Below are 12,069 nucleotides of genomic sequence, written 5' to 3' on the forward strand. Positions count from 1 at the left end.
GGGTTATGTTTCATGTGCAATTTTGAAGAGATGAATGATTAATAAATGTGTAGAAATAGTTTAATTACTTATTTTGATATCAAATTAACAACAAAACACCGTCAAAATATTTGTCCGGATACTGGTTTACCTGACGGGAAAAATAACTTATTTTAGTGACCCCATTTGAGGCCCCATAGAAACCATATTTTACGTCACAACGCGATGCTGATTACAACATCAGATGTGGAAAGAGCTGAAGTTTGTGTAGTGTGGACTTCATTTATGTAGAATTTTTTTTAAGGGAATAATGGAGCCGAAATATGAAAATGTGTCCGGAAAAAGGTTCCCAACCAGTATATATAATGCTTATCAAGATAGAAATAACTTTGTTGCCTTCAGTTCAGTTAGAATTACTTCCCTTTTTCAGATTTTTCTGATGCATAATTTTTGAAGTCCAAAAATATTATGTTTTAATGCAATGTTTTAAACAGAAAAGGGTTCAATGGCTTTCTAGTGCTCCAAACTTGTGCGCCAATACCTTTATTCTATATATTTAGGGTAAATACTTTGTTTCTAGTGCAGATGTATGAGCAATTTTTTTAGGACTAACATTTCTCTATAATGTTGTAAGTGAAAGCAGAGTAAAATGCTTACATTCATGTACTAGCGCAATAATTTAGAGCATTAGAAAGCCATTAAACCCTTTTTTGTTTTAAACTTAGCATTAGAACATTGTTTTTTTGGACTTCAAAGATTATGCGTCATAAAAATATGAAAAGGGGAAATAATTCTACCAAAACTGAAGGCAACCAAGTTATTTTTATTCTAATTTGTATCATTTGTTATGCTTAACAAATGGACCAAGTTTGAAAGACATATCTTCATTATTTTTCAAGAAATATTACTTTTTGTGTCATAAGCCCGATCGGGCAATGTTACCAGCCTGTTAAAACGCAACACCATGTGTAGATACGTTTTAATTTCACCACGTGTAGATAACAAATAAACCCACTAACCTTAGCACCGATTTGATTTCCACACTGTCCAACTTGAAGATGTACAATTTCTCTCATTTTGTCGTTTTTTTTTTGTATAACACGTCCTACTAGCACTAGTTTTCTTGCCCTAATTTAAAGACACACTTGATGTAAACAGCTGGTTTCGATTCCATCACTGTACTACAGATACACGACTCTCATAAAAACCGGGAACCATGAATTTAACTGCGCAAAAACATCGTCACTATTACTGAAAACAAGCTGGCAAACATTAAGCGAGCGAACGTTAACAGCGAACATTAATTTTTCCAGCAAACATTAAAAATTTCCGCGAACGTCAATTACTCCCCCTTGATAACTGCCAGACAGTAAGTTATCCAACACAAAAAGTGACGAGCATTTTGCGTGTTTTAGTATTGTATTCTAATATGTACGTCTACTGTGATGTAATTATAAAAACACTATCAACAATTAAATATGATTTTATGCGAAATAGTTGTTTTAATCAATTATATAAAAGTATAATAATTGACAGCACTAAACTGCGGCCTTGCAGCAGTTTATACGGTCCGCAAAGAAGCTTCCAGCAAAACAATCCTATCATTTTACAAATACACAAACAATTTAGACTGAGTAAGAAAGCATATTTTTAAACGTTAAAAATGGTAAAGATGTCCATTCTGCTGCAGTTGTTACCATTTTTCTCGTTTTAGCTATTAAAAGAATTCGGCAATTACTACGATGAACGGTTGTTGATGTCATGTGATCCACGGTTCCATAGATCTATTAGAAATAGAAGACAACAGTGACATAAACATAAACTTTCTACTATATATTTCTTCTGCAATTTTCAGGTTCGGAGTGAATAAATAAAATCTATTTAAACTACGAACCCCTCAGAAGAGGTTTCTTTTGTTTGTTCGTATTTAAATCTATTTTAGTCGCCATCGGTAATCCACAGGGGCCGGGAAGACTCTAAGTAATCTTAATGGGAGGATAGTGCAAGATACATAAGACGCCCCGATTCAAGAAGCTTCCCTGGTTCTTTAGTGTACCAGGTGTAAATCAACGTGGCACAGGACTCTGGTAATTTTCAGTTGAAGAAGCAGGGCTCGTACTCACGACCCCAGGTTTCGTCAAACAATGTGTTACTGGACCACTGCGTCCGCTCTTACAGTTGAGGCTATCGCCGCAAATGCTTAAGTATAGAGCCTCAGTCCTGGAAGGCGACCACTGACTAATAGGAGAGACTATAGGTTTTTATCTACATTTAGGCCCTACATCTACCAGGAAGGTCTAATACGTATCAGTTGTTCCAGCATCTACATATTCCTAATACAGTTCTCATTTATTTCGTCGTAGCACAGAATCTATTTAGTGTATCGTCCCCCACTCCCACAAAAAAAAAAAAAAAAAAAAAAAAGAAAAAAGAAACATATAGTATACATGCGATCGGGAAAGAACGGAACGATAAAGAAAAAAGCAGCTACTTCCAGAAGCTCCAGAAATAAAAAAAAAGTCGTACTTTCGAGAACACTGAAAGGAGAAGAAGAAGAAGAAGAAGAAGAAGAAGAAGAAAAGAAAAACTTTTTTTCAGATTTCTCACTGACGCTGATGATATCTATACTGTAAACGCAAAGCGAAAGCTTTTACATACTGCCATGGCCGCCGGTTGATAATATTTGAGAAATTATCAGTATACGCCTTTTTACAGTCGTCAATAACGAAAGGTCGTATGTGTTGTCTGTTTGCTGTATAATAATTATTGTTGCATTCAAAATTATATAATATGCAATCTTAAAATGTTCCATATGCTAAATATGGCATTTTTCTTCAGTTGATATTTAAAAAACTGACCAAAAATGGGGCGTAAGTAACAGGTAAGACTAAATGTTATTAACAAAATGACATTTTTGGCTTAATAAATAGGGTCATGCAATTATAATTTTATGTTCAGGCTGAGATTCCGAAAATGAAGGCTGTATCTTGGGACCGTTAGTACATGCATGAAAATGTGTAATTAGTAACTGACAAATATTTGTGATAATATTATGCTCCCTTTCACCAATCATAGCTAAAAATCAGACAGACAGACAGACAGATAGATAATTTTATTCACGTAAACTATACAGTTTTATGTGATACATGTATACATATAAATATTTGTCAACAAGAAGTCATGTAATGTGGGCAGTTTTAACAATAAGTAAATAGACGGAGGGTGGATAAAAGACATAATGTATATAAGACACATGTTCTAAAAATGTTTCTGGGTGATCATTAATACATTGAGAATGTATGATGTCAAGTATTACAATAATCTTGATCTTAAAGGTGATGCATAGTAAATAAACTTTGCTGAGTTGAGCATTTTTCTATTCTTATCACATTTAAGGAGGTCAGCGTATTTTTTAACACTTGGTATTAGGTAATAATAAGGTTTGATATAAATATGCCTAATTGTGTATTACTACAAAATTAATTAATTTGAAAAAAAAATAATAAAAAGTGCCCACTCCGCCAAAACGAACGAACGAACGAACGAACGAACGAACGAACGAACAAACGAACGAACAAACAAAACAAAACAAACAAGAAATTAAAAGCTATATGTGTGTGTCAAATGTGTGTTTTAAAAACAAAGAGAAAAATACATGATTGCAAGTGAATGGCTGTTTGGAACTTAAAGTGTTCAGTTAGATACATTGTATTACATGTTATCACATTTAATTCAACGTAGCAGTATTGAATTGGTACTTCATAGCAAAGTGAACTACTATATCTTGCAGTACATGCGTGATAATGTTACTATTGGGACTTTTTTTTATTCCATTGATGTTACAGCTTAGAATCAGGGAAGATCGCCGGAACGTTATTGAAAAGGGTGTTTAAAAACAATCTTGATACTTCAAAATGATTCAGTCGGAGAAATTATTATACCACGAACCTATTTGACTTGTCGTTGCTCAATATCAGAAACCTTAAGGTATTAGGCCCCTAATAGTGATGTTTAAAAAATGGCATTTGCTTGGTATATTCTTACAGTTGACCGTGCTTCGCACTTATATGCAAATTTTTAAAAACTTTTACTGTGCCGTTTTTTTATAAATTTTGTGTAATTTATGGTATTTCCTAAAGCTCAAGTAGAGACAAATTTCAAAGTGGTGGCCTTTATCCAAAACGTTTTCAGAGAATTTATTATTCCATTATTTTTTATGTAAGAAACATCAAACTATTGGTAAACAATCATAGAACTTAAAATAAAAACTGTCAATATTATTTTTTCTAGGGTGCCTCGAGTAAACGGATTTAATCAGACAGAATTCCAACTCCAATATTGAAAAATTATGGTCGAATCCTGCGGGTCTGTTTTGAATTTTGCTCACTTCATTCAAAAATAACCTTGGGACAGAAGTGAAACCTACCTGCATTTCTTCCACAATATGTAATCTAAAGAATGAAGGCAAAACAGAGAACTTTTACCGCATGTAACTCAGTATTTTTAAAGATGTCTAACTCTACCCCTTCTGTTTTAGAGGTAAATTCACTTTGAACAGCAAGAAATCGCATATCAAATGATTTTTTTCCATTTTTGTACAATAAATCAATAACAAGTCTTGAAAGAAGTAAAAACTTTCTAGAAAAAAAGGAAAACAAGGGGAAAAAATTGGTCCCAGTAGGGCTTGAACCTACGCCCCCCCTGAAAATTGCCTTCAAAGTAGGCTTATGGTAGGAATTGAATACTCTTCAAAAAGGAGGTACTCTATTATGGGCCTAATACCTTAAAGCTACTCGCCCAGTTTGTGTGAAATGTTTCAACAGGTTCCTTTCCACAAACTTTGACATAGAACGGATCTGGACGTATGACAGTGAAAAATGATAAAATGGGTGAAAATAACTGTAAGACATTGGAAAAAAGCAAAAAGAATGTTGACTTTCTGCGTTATTTCAAAAGCGTTACAACGGTTTGCTCCCTTCTACACATTATTTTTGGAAGTTTACTAGAATATCTTGCAAAATTGTTTTGTCAACAAGTTTGTATTACTGGGAATTTAATAACACCACATTTAAAAAATGTTTCCTTAACTAAAATGTATGAACGAGTCTCTTTAAAGCCAGGGTCTGTTTCGAAATGGTAGGCTGTATCTTGGGACTGAAGTAGGAGTACATGGCGAAAATTATAATATAAGAAAATGTTTATCATTCGTACCATTGTCCCCTTTGATCCGTCTTTGCTTAAAATAAGTGAATTGTATCCCACTAGAACTAGGTAATATGAAATAAGGCAAAGCCTCAAAGCGAGCTCAAAGAAATCGGATTTAGCTAAAAATATTATGCATCATTTATTTGTCACACTCCCTACTGACAAGAATTCAGGAGAACCCATTCACTTGAAAAAGTCTACATTTAGTGTCACCATACCTGTAACAGTAAATAATTTATCATACGTTGCAAAATTTATGGGAAGCCGGTGTCACGGTGACGTCATTACCGCGTTCCCGTTTCTTTCTGCTTATTAATGACATTTTTACCATTTTTGGCCGATGCTTGATCTTTTAAATGAAAATAATATTTTTTCAAACACTGGAAAGCTTCTTTCATTATTGTTAAGTGATTGAATATTTTTTAGCAATTAATGAAGTTCTGTATTCATCCGGAAGAAGTACTCCTGTGAGCACCTATCCTTAGGGTGCGCTTTTTAAGAATTCCGACGAAATTTTCAATCCATCACAAATGTGGAGTATACTTGCGTACCGTAAGCTCGATCCGAGCAGGCCTTCGCCTGCTCTTCGAGCTCGCTATAATTGAAAGGATGATTCGAAAAAAAAAAAAAAAAAAAAAAAAAAAAAAAAACAACAACAAAAAAGCACGAAAATTTCAAGTGGAAAGCTATATCGTGGATTTGGAGCCCATAAGAGAGACTTTAAAATGGTTCAGTAGGAGACATTTTTGTTTTTACCACGAACCACTCTTACCTGTCGTAATGCAGTTGCATCTAGCAGAACGTCAAACATCACGTTAGACGACGTGACGTTCTAAGCGTTGCCGGTAAACAGCTTAATTTCGCATCAAGTTTTTTTCCTCATATGTAAACAGTAATATATCTTCTTGTAATTAATGAAAAGAGTGGATATATTTTCTGATATGTATTATTTTCCACCAAAGCCAGAATGATCGCCTTGAAGCAGAATGTAAATACTTACTTAATATGAAATAAGGCAAAGCCTCAAAGCGAGCTCAAAGAAATCGGATTTAGCTAAAAATATTATGCATCATTTATTTGTCACAAAGAAACTATTCACTAGTCACAAGAATTCAGGAGAACCTATTCACTTGAAAAAGTCTACATTTAGTGTCACCATACCTGTAACAGTGAATATCATACGTTGCAAAAATTTATGGGAAGCCGGTGTCACGGTGACGTCATTACCGCGTTCCCGTTTCTTTCTGCTTATTAATGGCATTTTTTCCATTTTCTGGCCGATGCTTGATCTTTTAAATGAAAACAATATTTTTTTCAAACAACTGGAAATCATTCTTTCATTATTGTTGAGTGATGAATATTTTTTAGCAATTGAATGAAGTTCTGTATTCACTCCGGAAAGAAGTACTTCCTGTGAGCACCTATCCGCTAGGGTGCGCTTTTTAAAAACTTCCGACGAAACTTTTCAAATCCATCACCAAGTGTGCAAGTATACTTGCGTTACCGTAAAGCTCGATTCTCGAGCAGGCCCTTCGGGCCTGCTCTTCGAGCTCGCTATGAATACAGATAAAATATAGCTAAGATTTTGTCAGTATTTGAGCGTATTCGTATCTAACACTCAGATAAAAACTTCCACTGTTTTTATCAGTATGTGTATCTTTTTTTTCAAATTTGAATAACGTGAATATTGAAGCTGGATATAGCCTCTAAATTGCTGTCATTTTCAACTTTAGCATGAAACAAAACCGGGTGAAATGAATGAACTGAAGACTGAGATATGTAAGAGCGATGCCGTTTCCAAACTTTGACGCAAAAATTTAGAAATTTAGAACCCTGGTCCATTGAAACGTGACCTCTCAGGGTCACTATTAAAAAATAATAAAAAAGCAGAAAAAAGGGGAAAAGGAAAAAAACCAGAAACAAGGAAATAAAAAGGAAAAAGTGTAGGTATTTAATTTGAATAAACAGAAGGGTAGTGGGGAAGTGATAACAATGAAATTTCGCGTTTTATCGTAACTATACTTGATTCGTCTTTGTTTCATATATAAAATAATACAATCATATCTTTTTAACACAGAACAAAAAAAAATGTTTGAGTTTGCGTTCGCCTGTCCGTCAATCGAGCGATCATAGGTTCGGTGCCCGGTGCAGTCACTATCTTATGGTGGCTGATTTCTGCCATATCACCTTTTCAACCCGCAATCCTGCAGAGCGAAAACACGAGAATTAACAAATTAAAATGGCGGGTACGCGGGGCGAAAATTCGCTATTTAGCGGGGACGTCGAGGCAAAACACGATAATTAGCGGGGTCGCAGGGCGAAAAGTCGACATTTAGATAGTGCTAGTTATCGTGGTTTCGGTCTGCACCCTCGCCAATTTAAATACTAAATCTCGACTTTCACCCCGCACCCCCGACAATTAGCGAGTTTTCGCCCCGCGCCCCCGCCACTGTAATGCTTAAATTTCGCCTCTTCTCTCCGCGATCTCGTGCTACACGGCTTTTAAGTAAAACATATGTGCAGAATTATAGAAAAAATACTTTCCTATAAATAATTTTCTGAAGATGTGCCGCTTTGTGATCAGTATGTACAGAAGTAACAATTAAGTGTACACATCATGTTCATTAGGGATAGTTACTTTTAACTCATGTGAGCACGAAGTACACATGGTGAGTTATTGAGATCGGTTAATGTCCGTTGTCCGTCATCAGTCTGACCGTTAGTCTGTCCAGAATTTCATAAAACAACACCTAAACTGCCGATTTGATTTTGACCAAACTTCACAGGAATGATCCTTGGGTGGGTCTTTTTCAAAGTTGTTCAAATGGTTCCGGTCCATTGCACAACTAGGTCACAGGAGCTAAAATAGATTTTTAACTAAAAATCTTCTTGTTTGAAACCACAAGGCCTAGGCCTTTGATATTTGATGTGAAACATTGCTGAGTTCAATGTATGCTCCGGCCGGGGAGTCCCAAGTTATACATAGACTTTATAGGTAAAAACTTTATAAAGTCTTCTTGCCTGAAACTGCAATGCCTTGTTTTTTTTTTATATTTAGGTATGTTGCATTGCCTGGTGGTCCTCTTTTTAAGATTGTACAAATTGTGCCCGGGTCATCCCAAATTTTCCATGGAATTTTTCTTATAGAAAAAAAACTTTTAAAATATTCTTGTCTGAAAGTTCAAGGCCTAGGCATTTGATATGTGGTATGTAGCATTGCCTAGTGGTCCCAAGACAAGTTGTTCCAATTATGCCCCTAGGGTGAAAAGAGGCTCCACCTAGAGGCACTTATTTACATAGAACAAAAAGCTCTTATATATCGGCAGTGCTTGGGCCTAGGACTCATAAACTAATAGGAACGTTTGACCTGAAGAGTAGATGACCTTTAAGTCAAAGGTCTTAAAAGGAATTTAAGGTTAAATTTGATGCATTTTCACTATATCTCAGTTATTATAAAATGCATTTGATTCAAACTTGAAGTAGTTGTTCCACATCGTCACCCACATGATGTGACACAAGGTGCATAACTCTTGTACCAAATATTTAATGAATTATTACCCCTTTTTGCTTAGAATATACTTATATAGTGTTTTGATACACTTTACCTCTCTTAATACTTAACATTTTTGACACAGACTCCGGCTATTGTGCAATATCTTCATCCACCATTGGAGTCATTAAACACTCCACTGATATGACAACTCCAGTTTCCTCAGACGTGCTCAGTTTCACTATCCAGTATCAAAATAGTCGAGCGCGTTGTCTCCTGTGACAGCTCTTGTTGTGTAAAGTAAGCATTATTTCGGCGAAAAATCGGAGCACATATTTGAAAATAACATCACCGTATAGGTTTCATAGGACCTGTTATATTAAATGAAAAATAATAATTTTTTTCAATTGAATGGACGCCCCGAAACTAAATTAATCGCCATAAAAACGGCAACGTCACAACTATTTTAGGGCTAGGCTAAAATGTGATTTTCGAAGCAATTTGCGTAAAAAATGTGCATTTTTAACCATTCTGTTACTGGATACCTAGTTTGTCTCACAAGAGCTTTGTAGCTCGTGTTATATGTTGGATTACATGCGACATTAAATAAAGCTTACCCTTACCTTTACCTGATAATTATACAATCCCAATATTTTTGTCCTAAATACCATTAGATGTAACTGTGTTTTATGTTGTTTTCTTATCAAAATTACTCTAAATACAAATTTGATATCTTATTTACATTTAGGTGTTAAGGTAAATAATAGCCTATTATCAAGTCGCAAAAGTGCTCATAACAACGTTATAATTTTTTCATTTGTGTAATGTATTCAACACTGAAAATTTGTGAACTTGACAATTATTTACTAGTAAAATTGTAAAGTGTTGGGGAGGGGGAGGGCGATGAGGGTGGGGTAAGGCAAATGTCCCGTTTTAGAATAAGCACTGTGGTGTGTGTGGGGAGGGGGGGAGTGAAAATGTCCTATCTTCCATTTCAACTGGGGCGGGTCAAATATCCAGCAGTCCAGTTTCTCAAAGGAGTGAGGATGGGGTGGGGTGGGGTGGGGTGGGGGGGGGGGGGGGGCAAATGTCCCTGTGGGGATGGTGGCAAGTGTCCGGGTCCCGTTCTGTGGTAGTAGCTCCCAACTTCTCTACATGAAACATGATTTCTGGGTGACCAAGGGTAGTATTTAGAAATAGCATACTGTATGTATAGAAATACAATTGAAATCACCATAGTGCTGGTGATGATAATGCTTGGATGCTTGGACTTGTATTCATACAAATGTTAAGTGTTGTGGAAACATGCGACCTTTTTCACCTTTTCAATTCGGTTAAAGCTTTATAAAGGAAGGAAACGACTATAAAACTTGCTTATAAAGGCTACGATCTGCTCTGAATTCGTTTAACCATAAAAGTGTAAACATGTGTGGAGGGATCACCTGTCAAGAAAGACCACTTTTTTATTTCCCAAGTCTGGTCTTTATAGACAGATTTGACTGTAAAAGATCTTCATGCAGCCGCAGCGGGCAACTGATTACCTCTAAAACCCTCTCTCAGTCGAGTTATTATCCAGTGACAGTTAACCCAAACCTTTCAACAGAACTGACAAATAAATACTTTTTAAGGTCAGCTGCGTATATTGCAGGTAGGCATTTGTTAGGGGACTCTGTTTATACATGTATCTCTTTGTTAACATTCCGTGATCCTGAATTATTAGATCAGGGTAAACAACCATTTGTTATTTCAAGAATGTCTCTTTATTAAGGGCCCGTTAATACATGTGTGATAAACCATTATTCTTACCAGCTAAAAGCGTCCAGAGAGAAAGCTTGATAGTATATATCCACTTCAACACATCATTACAAGGGTGATGAACAAATCAAGTACAATGCATGTAGGCAAATAGCTTGCATTATTTCAAAACAAGACGCAAAGAGAAAATGCATCAATAAATTGATACCAAAAGAAACCTGAAATAATTAAAGAAACGAATGGACAGGGATTCCTCGAAAAGAACTGGACCGATATAAAGTAACATTGCTGGAAGTCATTAGCCTTTCACTTGTCACCTTCATTCAATACTAGCCGCTCTCCGGAGTTGAGGGGACAAGTAGGACAAGCATTTCTTCCCTCGTAGGAGTGGACATTTAGTCAACAGTAAAACTTTATAAACAAACTTAAGGCATGTTATCAATAGACAATATTGACTTTGCACCATAGATCTACCCGAAGATGGAACTTTAAATAGTGGATGTCAAGTATAATGATTTTCATCATTTTGCATTGTTCTTATTTTTTTTTATTTAAACGTAACAACGGCGCAATTAAAGGTCATATGGCGACTTTCAAGATTTTTGGTGGTAGAAGAAGACCAAAGGTGCCTCTCCCTGCATTATTTCATCACGAACTGGAACCTAGGTAGAACCAATGACATTTGGAAGCCAGCTGAATGGGTACCTCACATGAAGAATTTAAAACCCTCGAGCGAAGCTCGAACTCACATCAACGAGAGGCAAGTGATTCGAAGTTTGCGACTTGAACCAATCGGCCACGGAGGCTCCTTCATTATATTGCAAACCTGATTGTAAAAATGTATACATACCAAAATATCATCCATTTTGCCATTACAATTTCCTCGTTGGCAACATTTATCAAACTCAAAGTATCCAGTATCAGTGACCTTTGATATTTCCTAATAGAAGCTGAAGCTTTAACGAGACATATTACCAAGACTAGGACAAGATGGGTAAATGAGGGTTGTCACATACGAGTAATGAACATTTACCAGATATTCTAGGTAGATATTTACCAGACACATCTAGTGAGTTCGAAAACTTACGAAATGTGTTTCTCGTTCGTACCAAATATATCAAGTTTCAGACTTTTGAGCTACGGCGCAACAGATATCAGAAAAGAGAAACATGTATACACGAGTTCATTACAGACCGTAAGCAAACGAAATAACCGATTTATGTCCCTGCTGTGAGTTCCAGACCCAAGATACAGCTATAAGCCTGGGCTCCTCTTGTCTTTCTTTGAACACCCTTTCGATACATACCCGGTTTTAGGGGGGGGGGGGGGGGGGGGGCACACTTCCTGGGTTCTGAGCTACGGCGGCTCAAAGGGGGCCAAGCATGCCGATTTTGTCTCCGACACTGTCCCTTTCACGACCCTGCTGTCAGTTCGAGACCCAAGATATAGCTATAAGCCTGGGCTCCTTTTGTCTGTCTTTAAACACCCTTTCGATAATACCCGGTTTTAGGGGGGCACACTTCCTGGGTTCTGAGCTACGGCGGCTCAAAGGGGGCCAAGCAGGCCGATTTTGTCTCCGACACTGTCCCTTTCACGACCCTGCTGTCAGTTCTAGACCCAAGATACAGCTATAAGCCTGG

General features: G+C 36.5%; 1 pseudogene; it reads right to left on the bottom strand.

The window, feature by feature from the left end:
• The window catches only part of LOC123557834 (tubulin beta chain-like), a 32,239-nt pseudogene extending 31,082 nt beyond the window's left edge, over positions 1 to 1,157 (bottom strand).
• Positions 1,158 to 12,069: the final 10,912 nt, after the last annotated feature.

The sequence above is a fragment of the Mercenaria mercenaria genome, chromosome 5 (assembly GCF_021730395.1).
Source record: "Mercenaria mercenaria strain notata chromosome 5, MADL_Memer_1, whole genome shotgun sequence".
Classification (NCBI taxonomy): domain Eukaryota; kingdom Metazoa; phylum Mollusca; class Bivalvia; order Venerida; family Veneridae; genus Mercenaria; species Mercenaria mercenaria.